We start from the raw sequence: 25,802 nt of genomic DNA, 5'->3' as shown, positions 1-25,802 counted from the left end.
ACCCAGGCGCCCCAGAGGTGCAGTCTTTATATGAATTTCTTACATGTACTATATGTGAATTATGTGCTAGGATTATGGAGAGAATTTTGATTCACACTCAATAAACCTCTAAAACCCTACATGTTATCAGATATTTATTTATTCTTTTTCTGGTCTCTGTTCTAAAAGTCACTTTCATAAGAGGTCTTTTCTCATTACCCAAAGAAAATCACCCCTTAGGTATGCAAGTATTCTCTATTCTCCCACACTATTTTATTTTATTTGTAGTAATTATCATAATTGAATATTTGCTTGATTTATTTATTTATTTATTTATTTATTTATTTATTTATTTATTTATGTGTTTGCTTGTTTATTTCCCCCACTCATATGGAAACTTTAAGAGAGCTGTGATCTTGTCTATTTTGGTTGCTTCTATATTCTCAGAGGCTAGAAAATGGAAGATAATCAAGAAACATCTACTTAAGGAAAAATAGTTTCAAGAATTTCATCAATAGGGGCACCTGGGTGGCTCAGTTGGTTAAGCATCTGACTTCAGCTCAGGTCATTATCTCGTGGCTCATGACTTCAAGCCCTGCATCAGGCTCTCTGCTGTCAGCACAAAGCCCTCTTCAGATGCTCTGTCTCCCCCCTTCTCCATCCCTCCCTCACTCATCCTCTCTCTCTCTCCCTCCGTCTGTCAGAAAAAAAAAAAAGATTTCATTAATAGGTTAGTCTACACTTGAACTTGTACCAGATTTCCTAAGTTATTGCAACTCTAAAAATCTTCTTAGTCTCTTTTAGGCAAATTCTCCTCATTCTAGTCTTTTACCAAAATTACCTTTTTTTTAATTAGTTCAGATAATCTTTAGAATCAGTTTTTTTAGATTCATTGTTTCACCTTTATCCCAATTAGTATCCACACCCAGAAGAAAACAGTGACATTAAATTAAATCGTAAATACAACATTAAGAAAGAACTGATGCTGTTCTGTTCAATGGTCAGCATTGTTCACCATTCTCATAAGATGTAGAAAAATACATGATGCTCAAGCTCGTAGAAACATGGATTCTTAAACGTGAAAAGATCAATTTGTTTCTTTTCCAAATAGGAATTTGAGATCTACATTGATTTGGTCACATCACAGCTAGCACTGGCTCTGTCCAAGAAAAAAAAAACTTATAAATGATTATTGGTATCAAAATATAGAGATGAAAATAATAAAGCAAGATTTCAACTATTTTCCTACATTGGAGAAGAGACCATTTCTTATTACAAAGAAGGCAGTAGAAATTCTGCAATTTCCAGGTGAAGTGGACTGTGGAGAGTCATAACTACGTAATTTGAATGTTGGAATGAAATTAGTATGTTCATGGTGGCACTGTGGCATTGATTTCAGGGTACTTTAGCTGACAAAGTGTTCGGGCCTCACTGATTACTCAAAAGCTCTTGAGAATTTTTTCCACAAAAAAAAAATCACAAATATCACATACTATATCAAAGCCTCTATGGTAGAAAAGCTCAATATGTTGAGCCTGCTAAGTTAAGGACCCTCTCAGGAAACCTGTTCCTTATCAGTCGTTTGACTAAAGCCACAGACTCACCTTATTAATGCTCACATGAGCATTTTATTCCCATACTCAAAACCTTCCCTCACTTTCCTTTGCCTCTGACATAAAGGCCAAATTTCCTCAGCTTGACATTGAAGACCATTTCGTATTGAATACCACTGTGCTACAGTCTAGATCTACAGTACTAGCCTCATTTCCTGATATGCACACCTTACCTCTACCACATCCTCCACTGTGTATACCACACACAGAATGTGTTCAGGGAGGAAAATTTCTTCAGAGGCAACAATTCTATCTGGAGAAATACACATTTAAGCTGGCTCAGAAGTGGCTCATATTTCATATGTGTGAAATATGGCATTATTTGAGTAGCAAAAAGCTGGAAACCACCATATTGCCCATCAGTGGAAGACTTCTTTAATCCAATATGGAGGAGTATACAGATGTGTAAAAGGAAAGGGGAATATCTATATATACTAATATGGAATGATTGCCATAATATAATTCAAAGTGCAAAAAAGCAAGCTGGAGACAAGTGTGTCAATCTATTATTGTTCATCTAAGAAATATTAAACCTAAATGTACTTACAGAGTTACTGTATTTTTTAAAAATTGAAAAATTAAACCAAAAATTCTTTAAATTGATTCTTATAAGAAGAGCAAATCAATAGAGTTTAGAGATAAGAACTGAAGCTAGACTTATCTGAACTACTTTGTTTTATAGCTTTGAAACCAAAACATGTACTTGGATAAATGACAAAATTCAATCTAAAAGTACAATCTGTAGAGGTGCATGGATGGCTCACTCGGTTGAGCATCTGACTCTTGACTTTGGCTCAAGTCATAACCCCAGAATTGTGGGATAGAGCCTTTCATTGGTCTCTGTGCTGAGTGTGGAGCCTCCTTGAAATTCTGTCTCTTCCTTCACTTCTCTCCCTCACTCACACTCTCTCTCTTTAAAAAAATAAAAGATTTTAAATAAAATAAAAAAATAAAAATACCACCTGTAAATGTTGAAAACATAATGAAACAAATTAAGCTAACTATGTTTTGAGTTATGGCCTAACAACAGAGGAAATAACTGTTCCAAGTGGCCCGTAAAAAAACAGTAGTTTGGCTATAACTTCCAAGTGTGATATACTTCAAGAAAGAAATGAAAATAAAAATGATTTTTAGTAATCATGTTATTGGCAATAGTTATTGGTATCATTATTCTGAGACTACTGTTAACGTATTGCATGGTTAAGCAGAAAGTAATTATGTTGACATTCTTAAGAGCTGAGATGTTCAGCAATGAACAAAGAAGTAGATGTAAGATTGATAAGGAAACACAAAAAGCCTGTAGTCCTGAATATGGATTAGAAGTATCAGTATAATTCATGATATATTTCATCTGAAAAAATCATATTCCTAGCTACGTGTATTAAAAAGAAAGAAAGACGGACTAGGCATCCCTGGTATCCAAAGTGTGGCCTCTAAACACCACTGCCCATTTAAAGAAAGCAGGGATCCTGGTAGAAATGGCTAAATTTAAGTCCATCATAGAAAATCTGTAAGAAGAGCTTGGAATATCTTGTCATCAAGTGTCATTCCAAAAGCACCTAGGACCCAATTGGCAAAGACCCCATTGGCCTAAAAGGCAATGTGAATCATAAATGCAGTGAGAATCATTCAGTGCTGTTAGTTCAGACATGCAGTAGTTTTAATCCATGAATTTATAATGACATTAAAAAAATCACTGGCCACTTTCAGATGTTAAGGAACCTACTCATTAGACTGAATATTAATTTTTAAAAAAGAAGAAAAAATTAGAGGAAGAAGAGGAAAGATAGGGAGAAAGTAACTCTCCTGCCTTTATCACAAGAACTCTATGTACCTCAAATAAATCAAATTGGTAAACAATAACTTGAGTTGGAATCAGCAAAATTCAAAATATGGAAGCCTTATAAGAAAAAACATCTGGTTTCTTGAGAAAAAAAATACAAGAAAAAAAAGAGGTGGCAAATGAACTCCTTGATTAAAAGAGACTTGAGACATGTCATCTAATTATAGCCTACGAACTTATTTGGAGCTTGACTCAAACAAACTAGAAAACAAAATGACAATCTGGGAAACTTGAATACTAATGATATTAAGAAATTACTGTAAATGTTTTAGATTTGATAATGGTTTTGTAACTTTTTAAAGGAATTCTTGCTTGGGGGTAGAATACGGTAAGAGTAGTGAATCAGACTGCATATTAATTAGATTTGTTCCAAAATAATGAACAGTGTTGGCTAGTGAGTAGGGTATAAATGAAACAAGATTAGCTTTGACTTTCTCATTTTTCAAACTGGGTTATGGATACGTAGATTACTATGATATTTTCTCTACCTTTTAATATTTTAAAATTTATTATTTTTTAAAAAATTTAACTTTTATTTATTTTTGAGAAGCAGAGAGAGACAGAGTGTGAACAGGCAGGGACAGAGAGAGACAACAGAATCCGAAGGAGGCTCCATGCTCTGAGCTGTAAGCACAGAGCCTGATGTGGTGCTTGAACCCATGAACCACAAGATCATAACCTGAGGTCGGTTAGTCGACTAAGCCACCCAGGTGCCCCGGTATTTTCTCTACTTTTGTATAGCTTTTAAAATTTCCATATTCAAAGTTAAACATATAAATAGTAATTTCCACAAAAATAGCACTAGGGTACGATCCTACAAATAGAACATGGGTAAGCCCATTTCCCCATATCCATTCTAACACTGAGTTTATCTTTTTGCATCTGTATCAATTGGTAAGCAGTGTTCTCTGTTTTATTTTGAGTCAGTCAGTATCTAGTCCATGGTGTGTTAATAATGAATAACATTAACATTTTTCTCACTAATTAGAGAAACGTGGCTTACACATGACTATTTTCCTGATCCCGATTTCAAGAATTGTGCTCACTTCCAAAAAAAAATCTATGAAGGAATTATTTTGTAACATGGTCACTGATAACTGATATAAAGACTTAAATTTATGCATGTAATAATTTATCTATGTATATGAATATATATTCACACTTCAATATACATTTACACTTACACTTAAATATATATGTACACTTACATGAATAGGGAGAATAGGAGGAAATGAATAAGAATCCTATAAGGATATGACACAAAATATTAACAGTGATTGTCTCTAGGTGATAGGATTGGGAGTAATTTGAGGCTTTGCTTATTCTATTTTCTAATTTTAAACAGTGAGCATACATTAGGTTAGCAAGTACGGACGTTTAAGAGCCATAATAGATACACACACCCTAAAATAACAGTAATCGGCACATCACTGTGACCCTAACTCATTCATTCCCCGGGCACAGCCTTGCTATAACAGGTTAATTGACAATGACATCAGGAGAAAAAGCAGTCTTTCAAGTCTTTGTGTTTGAAATGAAGAGGTAAATGTGGGTTGTAGGTTGGAAGCAGCAATTCCAAGAGCTGGAAGTCATCACAGACAATAGAAATCCTATTGCAGAAGCTGCCAGAGCTTCATATTGGCCAGATCCCTAATTCATCCGTCCATTCATTAATGCAACAAACTCTCACTGCTTCAGTATGCCAGATTCTGGAACAAAAGCAAGTATTATAATACATGCCACATCTTGGCCCTTTTTAGAGTCTAACAAAGAAGTAAGAATTCAATTATTGAACCCTGCTTAGATCTTCAGGTTTTACATGTCACTGTCCCAGCCCCTCTAGAGTAGGCTATGAATCACATTCATCTAGTGTTTCCCCCCTGCCTAGAAAACTGGCATCATCAGCATTGTGATCCTCTTTCAAGGTAATCAAAGTAACTTAGATTTAAGTTTTTTTAGTCCTCCCCTACTATTTTCTAATACTTACACATCTACTTTCTCAATTTATGTCCATCATAGCACCCTGGGTTTTCCGTATACCTAAAAGATTAATTGAGCTAAATGAAACTGATGCTTACCCTTTCCAAATACTCTTTCTCTCACTATCTATTAAGGACGCTAATTGGGCTCTGAGAACAACAGATGGAAGAAAAAGAGAAGAAGGAAGGAAGAAAGAAAGGGAAGGAGAGAGGAAGACAACTACATTAAAATATAAAGAAAGATAACAAATGTACTTCCCCTTGTCAAAATTACCTGATTACTTAATTTATTTAGGTGGCTCTGACTTTCCTCTTCGGTTAAGTTTACCTGAAAGGATGTTATTAGTGCACAATGGAAAAAGGTAATACAGTTGTATCTCTACTTTACAGACAGGAAGCATAGGGACATACTAATTACAGTTGGCATTTATCCTGGAAGAGAGGCATCAGAGCCACAGTTTAAAGGTGGTTCAATAAGACCAAATCAGCTGAAATAGTGGGAGATTCTTGTTCTAACTCTGAAACCCAATTGTTTTCATTTAAAAACTAAGTTCTTGTTTTTGTTTCCTTTTAAATTCTTTTTTAAAAAGTTCATTTCTTTATCTTGAAAGAGAGAGCGCACTCATGCACGAATATGCGAGTGGGGGAGGGGCAGAAAGAGGGAGAGAGAAAGAATTCCAAGCAGGCTCAGCGAGAGTTGGTCACAGGGCAGGAACTCACGAACTGTGAGATATTAACCTGAGTGAGATTAAGAGTTGGAAACTCAATCCAGTGAGCCACCCAGATGCCCTTTGTTTTTGTTTCTATTCAAATTCTAAAATCATACTTTCCTGCCTATAGTAAGTCCCTGACTGTTCAAAAGGCTCACCAAATGCAGGGCACTTCCCCTAGACAACACCAGAGATTTCTTCTCAGTAGAGAACCTCTAGGCAGCCAGAACCTCAATGTAAGATTTAGCACATGATATAAAGTCCTGATTTTTTTTTAGAAAACTTTTTTTTTTAAAGGTTTATTTATTTTTAGAGAGAAAGAGAGCTAGCATGAGTGAGGGAGGGAGAGGGAGAGAGGGAGAAAGAAAGAATCCCAAGCAGGCTCTTTGCTGTCAGCATAGAACCTGCTTGTTCTATGGGACTCGTTCTCAGATACCATGACATGGTGACCTGAGCCGAGATCAAGAGTTGGACACTGAGAACCTTAACAGAAGACCATGGGGGAGGGGAAGAAAAAAAAAAGAGGTTAGAGAGGGAGGGAGCTAAAACATAAGAGACTCTTAAAAACTGAGAACAAACTGAGGGTTGATGGGGGTGGGAAGGAGGCGAGGGTGGATGATGGGTATTGAGGGGGGCACCTGTTGGGATGAGCACTGGGGTGTTGTATGGAAACCAATTTGACAATAAATTTCATATATTAAAAAAAAGAGTTGGACGCTTAACTGACTGAACCACCCAGGTGCCCCTAACGTGATTTTAAGAGAAGTTTTCAAAGTGGAGATTCAAAGATAATATAGAGTATAATGTGCTGAACAACTTATGGATTTGTTTGCACATCTTAAGTATTGCTTGAGAGGTGGAAGTAAAATATTGCATGCCAAGGAAGCAGCTCATTACTGGCCTGGCCTGTTTTGAGCCCTATTTCTTCTCCCAGGGATTAGTCATCTGTCCATGTTCTATAGTCCATTGAGAAGATGGATGGCAAACAGTAAATGGAAATTAAGGACTCCATGTGGTAAAAAAAAATACTGCATAGCAGAAAACATAAGCATGTTAGTAGAGTTACCTTGCTGAATGTAAGTAATGAGAAATGGTTACTACTACAAGTTCAAATACTGATGTGAAAATTAAATAGCTGAATTTTGATCAAAGATTCCTAGTTCTAAGAAAATTCATGACGTATTTTTAGTTTACAAGGCTCCAATAAATAACATTTAAATAGATAAACAATTTAGCCTATGTATTAGCCATGGAATTTACTAACTCTACCATTTAGTACCAGAATGTTGCTTTTCATTTATTATCCTTAGAAAAGGCAGGAGTCCGTCTTATCCATCTAAGGATTTCACCTCATGTCTAACTGTAACCACACCACCAGAATGGTCTGGATGTTTGTCAACTATTTGATGACAGACTCACAAGAGAACTTACTCATTGTCATGAACTCTGACAGGAGTATCAAGATTTCCACAAGGTTAAAAAATGTTTGAAATAATTTAAAATTTAAGAGTAGGAAGTCAATGTTGAACAATATTAACCTGCCAATATCTGACCATTTTCTACCTATAAACAAGGCAATTTTATACACTTCAAATGAACTTACTGCATACAGTAGGCCACTTCCTCTACCTTCCTGGGCAAATACAGTGATTATGGTATTCTTGCTGGCCTAAAGATGCTCAACTCTGTGCTCCAGATACCCACTATCAACCAATCACTATCAAAAGAGGAGACCAAATGTATCCAACATACCTGATCTAGATCCCTCTTTTAACATGCTGATCTTGCAAGATTGATTGATTAATTCATTGATTCATTCATTCAGGAATTCTTTTTGGAGTGTCTACCCTATCAGCAGCACTGAGTGAAGATGTAGGGGAATACAGAAGAGTATATACAGGGGGATTTATAAGATACTTTGATATGCAGATTATACACACAGCAAAATTTATGTATGAAAATCAGATAATAAGCATAAGATATTACTGGGAAAAGTAAAGGGATATTTGGGCTTTGGGACAATAAGGAGGAAGGAATAATCCCACGGCCTTGACTAATGTGAAAGCCTTCATTACCAGTTGAGTCTTTTAATCAATAGGATTTTAAAAGACAGCTGAAAGATGAATAGCATACCAGCTAGAATGAACCGTGCCATCAAGTGGAACTGTCTATAATATATACCCGAAGGAAGCAAGAGGCTATAGGAAAAGAGAAATTCCACCAAGGGAGAAAGAGGGGTAAGGTTGGAGAAGAAAGCTGAAATTACACTAGAGGAAACAGTCTAATGAATATTCTATAGTATTTTCTAAATAATCAGATGTTATTGAATGTTTTGAGCAGATATGTGATAGGAGAAAATGTTCTAGAAAAACTGGTGTAGCATCCACTTTCAGGGTGGACTCCAAGCAAAGACTACCAGAAGCCAGCTAGGAGATGCCTTCTTTGCCACGACAAAGGAGGAGACTAAAATATGTGTACTAAGTTGCACCCAAAAGTTAAAAGATTACTTACAAAGTGAAATAAAAGAATGAGTACAGTTGCTATAAATTTGGATTCATTTCACTAGATACTAACTCAGCATTCCACACTGATGTGGCATTTCAGCACCTTATTTATTCAACAAATATCTAATAAGCACTGGGTTCAATATGTCTGAGTTCAATATGTATAGGTTCTGGGATGCAAGTGTGGAACAAATCAGTCTCTCTCTCTCTCTCTCTCTGGCATGCGCTCATCTCAGATAGCTACATTCTAGCAAGAGAGATAATGAAGAAGGAGAAAAAAGAAAGGATGATTGAAACCTGTGGTTAATAAAGGAAACAATGTGGGTAAAGTGATAGAAAATGACACCGGAAACTTCATGAAAAAAGAAGGAGTTCCCTAAAGGCTGAGTGTAAAGGAAAAACCTAAAAGAGTTATTAGAGCCTTGGTTCTACAAGAGCCAGTATACTGCAACTGTATTTCAAAGGCAACATAATTTCCCTTCCTTGTCCTTTTCCTCTTCAAACTTTATGTCAAAGATTGATTCAGCCTACACGTTGTTACTCTTTCCAACTAATGATGAATGAAAATAGCTATGGGACACCAAGTGCAGCTGAGGAAATCATTAACTTACTAGCAGAGAATCAACACCGAGATGGTAATTGTTGCCCTAAATCCAAACCTCCGTAGTAAATATTTATTGGCAGGAAGGCACCTTTCCGCCCCTGATGGTTCTATTAACACACAGCTATTCAAGGCCGAAAACCATTTTTGACATCTATTTAGCAAATCCTAGTAGAGTATATTGTTATACCTTAAAATTCCAGGGAATTCAAACATCTGATTAAAACCACAGAAAGAAAACTCTTCTGCTGTGTTCACTAAATCTTTGCCTAACTGACCCCAAGGCCTTTGAGAACTCTGTTTTTCTATGTTTCTTCTGATTCTTCTCTCTTAAGGCTTTTGCTATCCATTCAAGTTTTAACTTCTGGTCTTGGCCAATAGCCCTGATGACTATGGTAGTAATTTGCATGATCACTCCATTTCAACACTGAACTTTGTCTTATGATACTGAAAATATCTTACGTAAGATATGTGAGTGCATGCCTAATCCTACCACATAGATTATAAACTCCCTGAAGATGTGTTTTATTAATCGTATGTTCTCCACAGCACTTCTTATGTGCACAGCAAATACATAAGTGGGGGAGGGGGTTGTGAGCGAATGAGTAGTTGATAAAATAATTTCATAAAAGAACCTTAAAATCTCTCATTGGTAAAAGCAAAGCAGACAATTTCTAGACCTATGGCTCCCAAAACTGACTGTACATTAGAATTACCTGGTAGCTTGTTCAAAATGCAAATTCCTGGGCCCCACTTCTCCAGTTCCCCATCACCTAAGGATCTGAATGAACAGATCCAGGTTAGGCTTAAGGAATTTGCTTTAAATATTCCTCTCAGGTATTTCCAGTGTGTAGTAGGTTTAAAATCTACTGATCTCCCAATTAATTTTAAAAATAGAGGAAGTCATGGGAATAAAATGCACAGGACTGGGAATATAGTCAACATATTCTAGTAACATTGAATGGTGACAGTAGCTACACTTGTCATGAGCATAACATGGAGATGTTGAATCACTATGTTGAACACCTGAAAGTAATATAACATTGTGTGTCAACAATAGTCAAATAAAAAAAAAAGTTTAAATAAAAATAGATCACTAATGGAATGAAGCCCTACTGTGAACAAATTCAGGAGTTTACAAAGAACTGTATTTACACGTTTCTGTCTGTGATATTTTTAAAGTACTTACAAAGACCATGTCTAAATAACCAGAAGAAAATGAATCTGAATTTAAGTTTAACTTTCTGGATAGTTTGCAAACTCAACATTTTCATCCAAGAAATCTTATTTTTATCATGGATTCTCAATGAGGAATTACAGTTTTACACTAGAGTTTCTGCTTCTGTCGGTATGCTATATTAGGTATTCAGAAGGCCTTTTGCAGGACAAAACAACTAGATCCTGGGTAAAATCTCATTCTTATTGCATCACTGGGAGTTTAGAAAATAAGAGAAATTGCCAGTAAGGAGTAAAAAGTGGTGAAGTAGCTATATCCAAAAAAGCATGGGCTGCACTGAGGAAAAGAATTTGTTTCACAAGTGTAGATGTGGAGACCAAGACTTGTCCCAGAAGCAAGGTGGGAAAACTGAATCTGAGACACATGTTAATTCATCATCATTGGGTTAGGAATAAAATCATCATTGTTCAATAGCACTCCCTGGCTTTCAGCAAAATAAAAAAAAATTTCCTCAGGGTGCGAGGGTGGCTCAGTTGGTTAAGCATCTGACTTCACCTCATGTCATGATCTCATGGTTTCTTCCTAAGTCTGAGCCGCGTATTGGGCTCTCTGCTGTCAGTACAGAGCCTGCTTCAGGTTCTCTGTCTCCCTCTCTTTCTGCTCCTCCCCAACTTGGTCTCTCTCTCTTTCAAAAATAAATAAACATTAAAAAAATATTTTCTCACTGGAGGAAGAAACTCAGTTTAGACTCCCAAGTTAACCACACATTAATGATGACCAAATTTGAGTTTATAATAAAAAATCAACCCACATACAAGGAAATAAGCTACCAGAAAAAACAACAAAAAACAGACCACCAAGGACTTCGGATGTTGGAATCATAAATATAAAATAACTATGTGTGACATGTTTACAGAAATAAAAATTGAATGTCAAAAACAAAAAAATATTTTTGAATAAGAATGAAAAATATAATTTGAAATACAATTTAGAAGGGTTTTACAGAAGATTAGGAACAGGTGACGGAAGAAGGAAACTACTACAAGACAGAACTAAAAAAAATGCTCAGATTACAACACAGAGAGAAAAGAAATAGAAATTACAGTGTAGAACTTGGAGGATATTCAGATTAGAGTGAGAAGACTTAAAATGAGGGGCGCCTGTGTGGCTCAGTGGGTTAAGTGGCCAAACCTTGGTTTCACCTCAGGTCATGATCTCGTGGTTCATAAGTTTGAGCCCCACATCAGGGGGCCTGCTTGGGATTCTCTGTCTGCTCCTCCCCTGTTCTCTATCTCTCTCTCTCTCAGAAATAAATAAATAAACTACATGTATTTAGTGAGACTCCCAAAGAAAAGAATAAAAGAATGATATGAAAAAAATGAGGAGGTAAGAGCTGAAGTTGCCACATTTGCTAATGCTATGTTAGGTAACTTGGAGTAGCCTTCCCACTAAAGAAAGTTTTTAAAAATTAATAAAATATGTTTAAGAAGAACTTCTAAATAATATCTGTGAGTTACCTAGAGAGCAAAAATTACTCAAAAGAGGTTTAGTAGAAGCCATGAATCTAGAAAACTGAGTCCAGTAATGAAGTCCATTTTTATACTGTGAGAGTTTGCAGATCCACCAAGGTAGCTGAGAGAATGAGGTAAACCTTGACTCAGTGACTTTGGGTTCCCTGAGGAAAAGCTGAATGCAAGTAACTTACTGAGAGATGAACCTAAAAAACACAGGTAGGAGAGTAAGGAACTGAGCAAAGAAATGGTGACAAATACGGCATCATTAGGCAAGTTCCCATAATGTAACTGAAGCTTAATCCTGCTGGGGAACTCTGTAACTAGTGTAGACTTTAGGATTAAGAAGTAATTCACCATAAGGGCACCTGGGTGGCTCAGTCGGTTCAGCATCTGGCTTTAGCTCAGGTCATGATCTTATGGTTCATGCCCCATGTCAGGCTCTGTGCTGACAGCTCAAAGCCTGGAGCCTGCTTCTGATTCTGTGTCCCTCTCTCTCTCTGCCCCTCCCCAACTGGCACTATGTTTCTCTCTCTCTCAGAAGTGGATAAACATTTAAAAAAATTATTTCACCCTAGGGAAAAGGGAGTTGGAATATTTATATACCAACTATCTTTAGTCATTGCTTAAGGCTCCCAACGAATCAACTCTTCTCTGTCACTGCTGACCTGCCATGCATGTGGCTACTAGAAAGAGCCCTCAGGCAAAGAAATGCAGATTCTAATATTTGGAAGTCAAGTTGGTGCACAAAATATAATGGTAAGACCCAATGAGATAAGAATAAGACACCATCAGCATAGTTTTTAGAAAAGGGCTCTCACAGAGCTAAAAGGAAAAAGTCAAAGTTCAGCATACACAAGAGGAGAGGATCTTAGTAAGATATCCTTTATGCTGTGTTAGGATCTAGGAGAAATGAATCCTAAAGGTAACAGTGAGGAAATGAAAAATGAAAATTTGCATTGGGCAAAGGCAAAGTCATCCTAGAACTTAGGTTATTTCTACAAAGAAATTTTCAAATACAATTTCCAGGAAACAATAAAGGAAAACAAGATATAGACAGCATGAGGGAGAGCCAGCAAAAAAACAGACAATAGAAACAGACCCAGAACTTCAGATAATGATGTTAGAAGACATAAACCACATGCTTATGGCCAAAAAAATAAATAAATAAAAGCCAAACATTATTATTTTGACAGAAAATTTCAATCTACAAATAATGCTATAATAGAAACTTGATAAGAAATAAATGAGAATGTGTAACTGAAGAAATATGTCTGAAATTAAGAACTCAGTGGACAGGTTTAAGAGCAGATTAGATGGAGGTGAAATCACAATCAGTGAAGTGAAATATATATAGAAAAAAATCAGGCACAGAGCAACAAAATGTGGAAATGTAGAGGGTAAAAACAGAGAAGACAGTGGGAAGACTTTATATACATATACACACATTTTGAGTACCAAAAGGTGAGGACAAATGGAAAGACTCCATTACAAGAAATAATGCCTAAGAATTTTCCAGACTTAATGAAACACATCAAACCATGTATTAAGGAAGCTCATCGAAAGCTAAATAGAATAATTTTGTGGAAGGGTGCGTTTAATTACATCACAGTGATGCTGTTAAAAAAAAGAGAAGTCTTAAAATGAAACAAAAATTTGATTACTTTCAAAGAGGTAAAAGATAAACTGTGAGCTGAGTTCTCAGCAACAACGTTTGAATGATTTCTTCATTATATTAAAGAAAAATCATTGCCAACCTAGAGAGCTCCACTAAGTGAATATGTGCTTTAAACATGGAAACAAAATAAAGACATTTCAAACAAATGAAAACTGACAGTTCACCACCAGACAGCTTACAAAATAAGAAAATTCTCAAGGGTGACCTCAGACAAAAGATTATTGCAAATAGAAAATCAGATGCAGAAAAAAACTAAAGAGAAAAATAAATAGATATATGGGTATACCTAAATAAGCATTGCTTCTATAAAAGAAAAATAATGAGGTTTTATACACACATACACATACATTAGTGTGTAATTTGGGAGGAGATAAATAAAGTCATTGGATTATAAGGTGGATTGATTTTGGGAAGAGAGGATAAAGGTATCAATTATTAAAAGATTTTCATGAGTGAATAATACAAATTAAATTTTCTAGGATAATCTTTAAAAAATTGATGACTGGTGAAAAATCTCCAGCCTCCAAGAAGGATTAAAAAATAAAACACTCAATCCAGAAAACAAAATGAGAGAAATGGTAATATATAACAGGTAGGATAAATTAAAAATACCTAATAAGATGCATATTACAAATATTGTCATTACATTAAATGGAAATTAAATATCCCCAAGAGAAAAGATTGTCAGTCTCAATTAAACAAAGAAGAAAATTAATTCAAGAGAATTATCTAGAATATGTGAACACAGAATCACATGCTGAAACACAGATAACCTAGCCACTCCAAAGCTTGTGACACATACCAACCAATTGTGGAATGCCACTGAGACTTTGGGTTTTCTTCTTATGGTACATTAAATTTGGGCTGAGACAAAAAAAAATAGTACCTAGATATGGAATGGTGTCATGATAAAAACTTAAAATATATGGTATTAACTTTGGGATTGCGTGGTAGGTGTAGAGAAACAACCATAAAAACTATTCAGCCTCCAAGGTGGGTAGTTTCTCCCACATTCTCTTCAAAAGTGGCCAAATCAAGAAAGAGACCTTCTTCAGATGATAAAGGTAAACTATTATAAAATGTACAGAAAATATCAAAGTTGATGAGGAAATGTCAAAATTCTTCTCTTTGAAATCAGTAAGAGATGAGGAGACTACACTCACTGAATTTATTAAATGAAGAACAAGAGATCTGAGGCTGTGCTGAAGAGAAAATGAAAGAATTACAAATGAAGGAATAAAATTGTCATTATTTGCAGATAATACACTTGGGCACAGTGAAAATCCAACAACTTTACAGATCAATTATTAGAATTAAGATATGAGTTTAGGGAGGTTGAGAAATACAAGATCAATTTCTAAAAATCATCTACAACTCCTTAACCTGCAACAAATTGAAAATGAAAAAGAATTCAAAGGAGGAGCCAAGATGGCAGAACAACATGGAAGTTTTTTTCCATCTCATATCCATGAAATACAGCCATATCAACACTAAACCATCCTGCACACCTAGAAAACTGATTTGAGGATTAATACAATAATCTGCACAACCTGAACCACAGAATTCAGCAGTTACGTGGCATGGAGAGGTAAACTGGGGAGAGAGAAGCCATAGAGGGCAGGGAGCTGTTTTTGCCTATGGAGAGAGGATGGAGATGGGGGGAGAATATAGGAAAAACACCCTCCCCCCACAAACCAGCTGGAGAGAAAGTGGAAAAGTGGAAACAGCCACAGAGACTGAACTAAAAAGGGAGAAAGGAGAAAGGAGAGAGTTTAAATTCCATTAAAAATCTATAAACAGGGCAAGTGCAGAGTCTGAAACTCCGCAGCTCAATACCTGGCAGTGCTCTGGTGGGAAGGAAGGATCCCCAGGAGCAAAGTGGGGTCCAGGAGGTCCTTGGGCCATATGGGGAGAAGCGATACCATTGCTGCAAGGACATTTTGTAGAGGCTGTGTGGCCACCTAGTCCCAGAAGACTCCAAAGAACAGCCACATTCACTGGTTCTGGAACAAGTTCATTAAGGGTGAAGCCTGGTGCCAGATGTGTGTTGTGATTTCCCGTAATCCCTGAAATGCCGCTGCTACATGATCGCGTGAACTTTTTCTGGGGTGGACTGGCACCCACCCAGCCACAGTCTCTGGGCATTGGCAGCAGCACAATCCTGAGAACGTTCCTGGGTGTGGCTGGCATTGGGCCATTGCTTGGTGAGACCCTCCTGCAAAGGATCTGAGCGGGTCAAAGCTGCAGTCCCTCAGAAGTGAGGTGCCATCTGGCAAACTGATGGCTTGGTCACAGCATAAAAGCAGGGAGTGGACAGAAGCCAGAGACAAAGGATGGGTGTGCGATTACTGGTCGGGGAGGGCACAGAGTTCTGATACTAGAGACTGGGTAGCTGGGGGATACCATTTTCACCCCTCCTGAGCATGCGCATACACACCTATAAGCACCACAACAATCCACCCCAGTAAGCTAAGCAGCACCATCTAGTGGACAATGGAGCCATTACACTAAGCCCCACACAACTGGGCCAAAGTCCCTCTTCAGGAACACCACAAATCTCACCACCTGCTTAGTTTACAGACTATAACGTGCTTCATAGTATGACTTCTAGGGGAAAACGATGTAATTTCTATCCTATTTCAGTCTGTTTGCTGGTCCATCTATTCAATTTCCTTTTTTTTTCTTTTCGTTTCTTTTTTGTTCTTGAATACAGAAAGAAAAAAAATTTATTTTTATCTTCAATTTTTATTAAAACTATTTTTCTTTATTTTTTCTACTATATTTTTTACTTTTTGTAATTTTTCAAATTCTATTTTACTTCCATCATTTCATTTTATTCTATATCATTGTATTCATTTTTCTCAAATTTTTGAATGTTTTCCTTTTTCCCTTGTTTTTCTTTTTTTTCCATTTTCCCCCTTTTTTCTCTAGCTGTCAACCTCCTTTCGATAACCAGACCAAACACACCTAATATCTAGCATCATTTATTTGATTTTTGTGTGTGTGCATTGTTTTTAATTTTTTAATTTTAATTTTTTACATTATTAATTCCTTTTCTTCCTTCAAAATGATGAAACAAAGGAATTCACCCCAAAAGAAAGAGCAGGAAGAAATGACATCCAGGACTTAATCAACAGATACAAGCTAGATGTCTGAACCAGAATTTAGAATCACGATAATAAGAATACGAGCTGGAGTAGAAAATAGATTAGAATCCCTTTCTGTGGAGATAAAAGAAGTAAAAGCTAGCTGGGATGAAATAAAAAATGCTATAACTGAGCTGCAATTTCAAAAGGCTTCCATGGCGGGAAGGATGGATGAGGCAGAGCAGTGAAGCAACAATATAAAGGACAAAACTATAGAGAATAATGAAGTAGAAAAAAAGAGGGAGACTAAGGCAAAGGAGCATGATTTAAGAATTAGAGAAATCAGTGACTCATTAAAAAGGAACAACATCAGAATCGTAGGGGTCCCAGAAGATGAAGAGAGAGAAAAAGGGGTAGAAGGGTTGTGTGAGCAAATCATAGCAGAAAATTTTCCTAACCTGGGGAAAGACACAGACATCAAAATCCAGGATGCACAGAGGACTCCCATTAGATTCAACAAAAACCGACTATCAACAAGGCATATCATAGTCAAATTCACAAAATACTCATGCAATGAAAGAATCATGAAAGCAGCAAGGGAAAAAAGTCCTTAACTTACAAGGGAAGACAGATCAGGTTTGCACCAGACCTATCCACAGAAACCAGGAGTGGCCAAAACGGAGGCCAGAGTGGAGTGGCAGGATATATTCAATGTGCTGAATTGGAAAACTACACAACCAAGAATTCTTTATCCAGCAAGGCTGTCATTCATAACAGGAGAGATTACAAGTTTCCCAGACAACCAAAAACTAAAGGAGTTGGTGACCATTAAACCAACCCTGCAAGAAATATTAAGGGAAATATTAAGGGGGATACTCTGAGGGAAGAAAAGACGGGAAAAAAAAGACCAAAATCAACAAAGAGTAGAAAGGACCAGAGACCACCACCAGAAACTCCAACTCTACAAGAAACATAATGGCAATAAACTCCTACCTTTCAGTACTCACTCTAAACTTCAATGGACTAAATGCTTCAGTCAAAAGACATGGGTAACAGAATGGATAAGAAAACAAGATTAATCTTGTTTTCAATAGACCCACTTTTAGACTAAAGACACCTTCAGATCAAAACTAAGGAGATGGAGAACCATCTATCATGCTATCGACAAAAGAAAGCCAGAGAAGCCATACTTATATCAGACAATCTAGACTTCAAAATAAAGACTGTACCAAGAGATGAAGAAGGGCATTATATCATAATTAAGGGGTCTATCCATCAAGAAGACCTAACAATTGTAAACATTTATGCTCCAAATGTGATAGTACCAAAATATATAAATCAATTAATCACAAACATACAGAAACTTATTGATAACAATACCATAATATTAGGGGACTTCAACATCCCACTTACAGCCATGGACCAATCATCTAAACAGAAAATCAACAAGGAAACAATGGCTTTGAATGACACACTGACCCAGATGGACTTAACAGATATATTCAGAACATTTCATCCTAAAGCAGCATAATACACATTCTTCTCCAGTGCACATGGAATGTTCTCCAGAATAGACCACATACTGGGACACAAATAATCTCTCAACAAGTACAAAAAGATGGAGATCATACCATGCATATTTTCAGACCACAGTGCTGTGAACTCGAAATCAACCACAGGAAAAATTTGGAAAGATAACAAATATTTGGAGACTAAAGAACATCCTACTAAAGAATGAATGGACTAACCAAGAAGTTAAAGAGAAAATTAAAAAGTACATGGAAGCCTGTGAAAATAATAACACCACATCCCCAAATCTCTGGGACGCACCAAAAGCAGTCATAAGAGGAAAGTATATAGCAATCCAGGCCTTCCTAAAGAAGGAAGAAAGGCCTCAGATACACAACTTAACCTTACACCTTAAAGAGCTGGAAAAAGAACAGCAAATAAAACCCCCAAACAGCAGAGACAGGAAATAATAAGGAATAGAGCAGAAATCAATGCTATGGAAACAAACAAACAAACAAACAAAAACAGTAGAACAGATCAATGAAACCAGGAGCCCGTTCTTTGAAAGAATTAATGTAATTGATAAATCCCTAGCCAGTTTGATTAAAAAGAAAAAGGAAAGGACCCAAATAAATAAAATCAAGAATGAAAGAGGAGATATCACAACCAACACTGCAGAAATATAAACAATAATAAGAGAATATTATGAGCAATTATACATCAATAAATTGGGCAATCTGGAAGAAATGGACAAATTCCTAGAAACATATAAACTACCAAAACCGAAACAAGAAGAAATAGAAAATTTGATCAAACCCATAACCAGTGAAGAAATCAAATTAGTAATCAAAACTCTCCCAACAAACAACAGTCCAGGGTTGGATGGCTTCCCAGGGGAATTCTACCAAACATTTAAGGAAGAGTTAACACCTATTCTTTGGAATCTGTTTCAAAAAATGGAAATGGAAGGAAAACTCCCAAACTCATTATATGAAGCCAGCATTACCTTGATTCCAAAACCAGACAAAGACCCCACTGAAAAGAACACCTATAGACCAATTTCCTTGATGAACATGGATAAAAAATCCTCATCAAGATATTAGCCAATCAGATCCAACAATAAAAAAAAGAAGATGTATATATATGCAATGGAGTAGTGGCAATCAGAAAGAATGAAATCTTGCCATTTGAAAATACATAGATGGAACTAGAGGGTATTATATTAAGCAAAATTAATCAGTCAGAGAAACACAAATATCATATGACTTCACTCATATGAGCACTTCAAGATACAAAACAGATGAACATAAGGGAAAGGAAGCAAAAATAATATAAAAACAGTGAGGGGGACAAAAACATAAGAGACTCTTAAATATGGAGAACAAACAGAGGGTTACTGGAGGCGTTGTGGGAGGGGGGATGGGCTAAATGGGTAAGGGGCACTAAGGAATCTACTCCTGAAATCATTGTTGCACTATATGCTAACTAACTTGGATGTAAATTTAAAAAATAAATAAAATAAAATAAAAACAAAAATAAAGTATCATTTATGATTGGAAAAAAAATTAAAGATACCACTTATATCAGCTTCAAAACTACCAAAACCTAGGAGAAATCTAAGAAAACGAATGCCATCACTCTACACAAATATACTGTACGCAAATATAACTGTATTAAAGATATTTGATTTAATCTAAGGATATATACTTTTACTACATCCAGGAAACCACAACTTTTTAAAATTATTTTTCCACAAATTAATCTATAATTTCAAAACTATTTATACCAACATCCCAGATATTTTTGCACATTTGATTATAATTGACATGCTAATCCTAAAATTTATATGTAATTGCAAAAGGCCCAAAATACTTAAAACATACTTGAAGAATAATGAAATATGGTAGAAATTTCTCTACAAGAAATCAAGACTTATGAAAAAGCTACAATAATTAAGGAGGTGTCGCTATTGATGCAATCAGAGAAATACATCAATGGAACAGCCCATAAAGAAAGAACCCGTATATAAACAACAGTATAAGACAAAACTGACATTGCAGACCAGTGGGAAAAATAGGCTTTTTACTGAATAATTATAGGACAACTTAATATCCACATGGAAAACCTTTAACTTGATCTCAACTTCATACAATATAAAAAAATTAATTCCAGGTGGATTATAAACCTAAATATGAAAAGTATTATTTTTTGAAAATAAGATAATTTGAGTAAATATATTCATGACCTAGTTTAGAGAAAGATTTCTTTAATCCCAAAGGGCATAATTGGCTAATTTGAAAATATTTAAATTAAATTTATTTTATCCAAAACAAAATTGACAAACTACAAAATAGAACACAGGTGTAACATGTATAAGTGACAAAGGAATCATATTTATAATATACAAAGAAATTCCACAAATCAGTAAAGACAGACAAGTCACTTTTTTTTTCAAAGGGTAAAATATCTGTATAGACAACTTGCAATACAAGAAATGAAAATGGCCACTAAGCATAAAAAAAAATCCTAGTATTATCTGGGAAAGCTGTAAATATATGAAAATGCATTAGTAATGGAGAAATTCAAGCTGAACCCACAATGAGATTATAATACACACCCACTAGATTGACTGAAATTAAATAGTACAATAATTACAGATATTGATATAACAAGAAACAATGGAAATTGTCATAAACTATCGTAAACCATGTGAAAACCTTTGGAAAATAAATTGACATTGTCTAGTGAAATTGAAAATACACATACTTGATTGGAGGGTGGAAGATAGCAGCAGAGTAGGAGGAGTCCAGGCTCAACTTATCCCACAAATACAACTAGATAACTATCAAATCACTCTAAATACCCAGAAATCAACCTGAAGACTGACAGGATAAACTACAACTCAAGGGAGAAAAGAGGCCACATAGTGCAGAGATGTAATTTGGGAGAGAAAGGAATCATGGCCGCTGCCATGGGGACGGAGCTGAAGTCGCAGAGAAGGGATGAGCACACAGAGGAGCCTGGGGGAAAATGAATCCTCATAGCAATTGGCTTGGAAAGCAAGAAGAACCTAATTTTGTTAGTTATTGCAACCAATAGGGCTTAAAGTCTAGAGTTCTAAAAGTCAGCATGCTTGACTGGGATAGAGCCCAGAGGGCACTGTGCTGCTCTAGGTGAGAAGGCAGGCATGCAGCCTATGGACACACAGTGTGGAAAGAGCAATCTGAAGAGTGCTTGGGTCACACAGGGGGAGGTTATTCCATTATCTCAGAGCACATCCCAGAGAGTCACCATTGATGGAGAGACCCCTATGGGAATAAAGGAACTGGCATTCACCATTTCCCTCCCCCCACTCGTTGGCATAAGCACAGGGCCACCCATGGGAACCAGCACAGAGTGGTCACTGGCTACCTAAGTTGCTTTCACCAAGCTCCGTGCCCCACCCCATTTCCAGTGGAACCACCCCTCCCAATGATGCTTGCCTCAGTCTCAGCCAGTCGGCCCCCTTCCCCAGAGTGGAAAGGATCAAACAAACTAGACTTTAAATTAAAGGCTGTAACAAGAGACGAAGAAGGGAATTGTATAATAATTACAGGGTCTATCCATCAGGAAGAGCTAACAATTATAAATGTCTATGTGCAGAATACGGGAGCCCCCAAATATATAAAACAATCACAAACATAAACAACCTTATTGATAAGAATATGGTAATTGCAGGGGACTTTAATACCCTGCTTACAACAATGGATAGATCATCTAGACACAAGATCAATAAAGAAACAAGAGCCCTGAATGATACACTGGATCAGATAGAGTTGAAATATATATTTACAAGTCTGCATCCCAAAGCAACAGAATATAGTTTCTTCTCGAGTGCACATGTAAACTTCTCCAAGACAGATCACATACTGGGTCACAAAACAGCCCTTCATAAGTATACAAGAATTGAGATCACACCATGCACACTTTCAGACCACAATGCTATGAAACTTGAAATCAACCACAGGAAAAAGTCTGGAAAACCTCCAAAAGCATGGAGGTTAAAGAATACCCTACTAAAGAATGAATGGGTCAATCAAAATTAGAGAAGAAAGTTAAAAATATATGGAAACAAATGAAAATGAAAATACAACAATCTAAATGCTTTGGGATGCAGCAAATGTAGTCCTGAGAGGAAAATACATTGCAATTCAGGCCTATCTCAAGAAACAAGAAAAATCCCAAATACAAAATCTAACAGCACATCTAAAGGAAACAGAAGCAGAGCAGCAAAGACACCCCAAACCCAGCAGAAGAACAGAAATAATAAAGATCAGAGCAGAAATAAACAATATAGAATCTAAAAAAACCGTAGAGCAGATCAATGAAACCAAGAGTTGGTTTTTTGAAAAAATAAACAAAATTGATAAGCCTGTAGCCAGGATTCTCAAAAAGAAAAGGGAGAGGACACAAATAGATAAAATCACAAATGAAAATGGAATTATTACAACCAATCCCTCAGAAATACAAGCAATTATCAGGGAATACTATGAAAAATTATATGCCAACAAACTGGACAACCTGGAAGAAATGGACAAATTCCTAAGCACCCACACACTTCCAAAACTCAAACAGGAAGAAATAGAAAACTTGAATAGACCATAACCAGCAAAGAAATTGAATCAGTTATCAAAAATCTCCCAACAAATAAGAGTCCAGGACCAGATGGCTTCCCTGGGGAATTCTACCAGACATTTAAAGCAGAGATAATACCTATCCTTCTCAAGCTGTTCCAGAAAATAGAAAGGGAAGAAAAACTTCAAGACTCATTCTATGAAGCCAGCATTACTTTGATTCTCAAACCAGACAGAGACCCAACAAAAAAAGAGAACTACAGGCCAATATCCCTGATGAATATGGATGCAAAAACTGTCAACAAGATACTAGCAAATCGAATTCAACAGCATATAAAAAGAATTATTCATCATGATCAAGTGGGATTCATTCCTGGGATGCAGGGCTGGTTCAATATTCGCAAAACAAACAATGTGATACATCACACTAATAAAAGTAAAGATAAGAACCATATGATCCTGTCAATCGATGCAGAAAAAGCATTTGACAAAATTCAGCATCCTTTCTTAAGAAAAAGCCTCAAGAAAGTGGACATAGAAGGAACATACCTAAATGTCATAAAAGCCATTTATGAAAAGTCCACAGCTAACATCATCCTCAATGGGGAAAAACTGAGAGCTTTCCCCCTGTGATCAGGAACACGACAGGGATGTCCACTCTCACCGCTGTTGTTTAACATAGTGTTGGAAGTGCTAGCATCAGCAATCAGACAACAAAAGGAAATCAAAGGAATTAAAATTGGCATAGATGAAGTCAAGCTTTCACTTTTTGTAGATGACATGATATTGTACATGGAAAACCCAATAGACTCCACCAAAAGTCTGCTGAACTGATACATGAATTCAGAAAAGTCACAGGATACAAAATCAATGTACAGAAATCAGTTGCATTCTTATACACTAACAATGAAGCAACAGAAAAATAAAGAAACTGATCCCCTTCACAACTGCACCAAGAAGCATAACATACCTAGGAATAAACCTAAGCAAAGATTTAAAAGATCTGTATGCTGAAAAGTATAGAAAGCTTATGAAGAAAACTGAAGAAGATATAAAGAAAGGGAAAGACATTCCGTGCTCATGGAATGGAAGAATAAATATTGCTAAAATGTCAATACTACCCAAAGCTATCTACACATTCAATGCAATCCCAATCAAAATTGCACCAGCATTCTTCTCGAAGCTAGAACAAGCAATCCTAAAATTCACATGGAACCACAAAAGACCCCGAATAGCCAAAGTAATATTGAAGAAGACCAAAGACAATCCCACACTTTAGCCTCTACTACAAAGCTGTAATCATCAAGACAGAATGGTATTAGCACAAAAACAGACACATAGACCAATGGAATAAAGACTCCAGAATTGGACCCACAAAAGTATGGCCAGCTAATCTTTGACAAAGCAGGAAAGAATATCCACTGGAAAAGAGACAGTCTCTTTAACAAATGGTGCTGGGAGAACTGGACAGCAACATGCAGAAGAATGAAACTAGACCACTTTCTTACACCATTCACAAAAATACACTCAAAATGGATAAAGGACATGAATGTGAGACAGGAACCATCAAAACCCTAGAGGAGAAAGCAGGAAAAAACCTCTCTGACCTCAGCTGCAGCAATTTCTTATTTGACACATCTCCAAAGGCAAGGGAATTAAAAGCAAAAATGAACTATTGGGATCTCATCAAGATAAAAAGCTTCTGCACATCAAAGGAAACAATCAACAAAACTAAAAGGAAACTGACTGAATGGGAAAAGATATTTGCAAATGACATATTGGACAAAGGGCTAGTATCCAAAATCTATAAAGAACTCACCAAACTCCACACATGGAAAACAATCCAGTGAAGAAGTGGGCAGAAAACATGAATAGACATTTCTCTCAAGAAGACATCCAGATGGCCAACAGGTACATGAAAAGATGCTCAACGTCACTCCTCATCAGGGAAATACAAATCAAAACCACACTGAGGTATCACCTCACGCCAGTCAGAGTGGCTAAAATGAACAAATAAGGAGACTATAGATGCTGGAGAGGGTGTGGGGAAATGGGAACCCTCTTGCACTGTTGGTGGGAATGCAAACTGGTGCAGCTGCTCTGGAAAACAGTGTGGAGTTTCCTCAAAAAATTAAAAATAGATCTACCCTATGACCCAGCAGTAGCACTGCTAGGAATTTACCCAAGGGATACAGAAGTGCTGAGGCATAGGGACACTTGTATCCCAATGTTTATAGCACTGTCAACAATAGCCAAATTATGGAAAGAGCCTAAATGTCCATCAACTGATGAATGGATAAAGAAGTTGTGGGCTATATATACAAGGGAATACTACTTGGCAATGAGAAAGAATGAAATACGGCCTTTTGTAGCAACGTGGATAGAACTGGAGAGTGTTATGCTAAGTGAAATAAGTCATACAGAGTAAGACAGATACCATATGTTTTTACTCTTATGTGGATCCTGAGAAACTTAGAAAACCATGGGGGAGGGGAATGGGAAAAAAAAGTTAGAGAGGAAGGGAGGCAAACCATAAGAGACTCTTAAAAACTGAGAACAAACTGAGGGTTGATGGGGGTGGGAGGGAGGGGAAATTGGGTGATGGGAATTGAGGAAGGCACCTATTGGGATGAGCACTGGGTGTTGTATGGAAACCAATTTGACAATAAATTTCATGTTAAAAAAAAAAAGAAAAAATCCGGAAAGACCACAAATACATTGAGATTAAACAACATGCTGCTAAACAATGAATGGTTCAACCATGAAATAAAAGTTGAAATAAAAATGTACATGGAAACAAATGCAAATGAAAACACAATGGTCCAAAACCTTTGGGATGAAGCAAAAGCTATTCTAAAAGGAACATTTATAGCAACACAGGTCTACCTCAAGAATCAACAAAAATTTCAAATAAACATCCTAAACTTATACCTAATAGAGCTAGAAAGAGAACAACAAACAAAAACCTAAGGAAGAAAGATGGACAGAAATAATTAAGT

The sequence above is a fragment of the Acinonyx jubatus genome, chromosome A1 (assembly GCF_027475565.1).
Source record: "Acinonyx jubatus isolate Ajub_Pintada_27869175 chromosome A1, VMU_Ajub_asm_v1.0, whole genome shotgun sequence".
NCBI lineage: Eukaryota > Metazoa > Chordata > Mammalia > Carnivora > Felidae > Acinonyx > Acinonyx jubatus.
The sequence above is the reverse complement of the archived record's forward strand: the minus strand, read 5'-3'. Positions refer to the sequence as shown.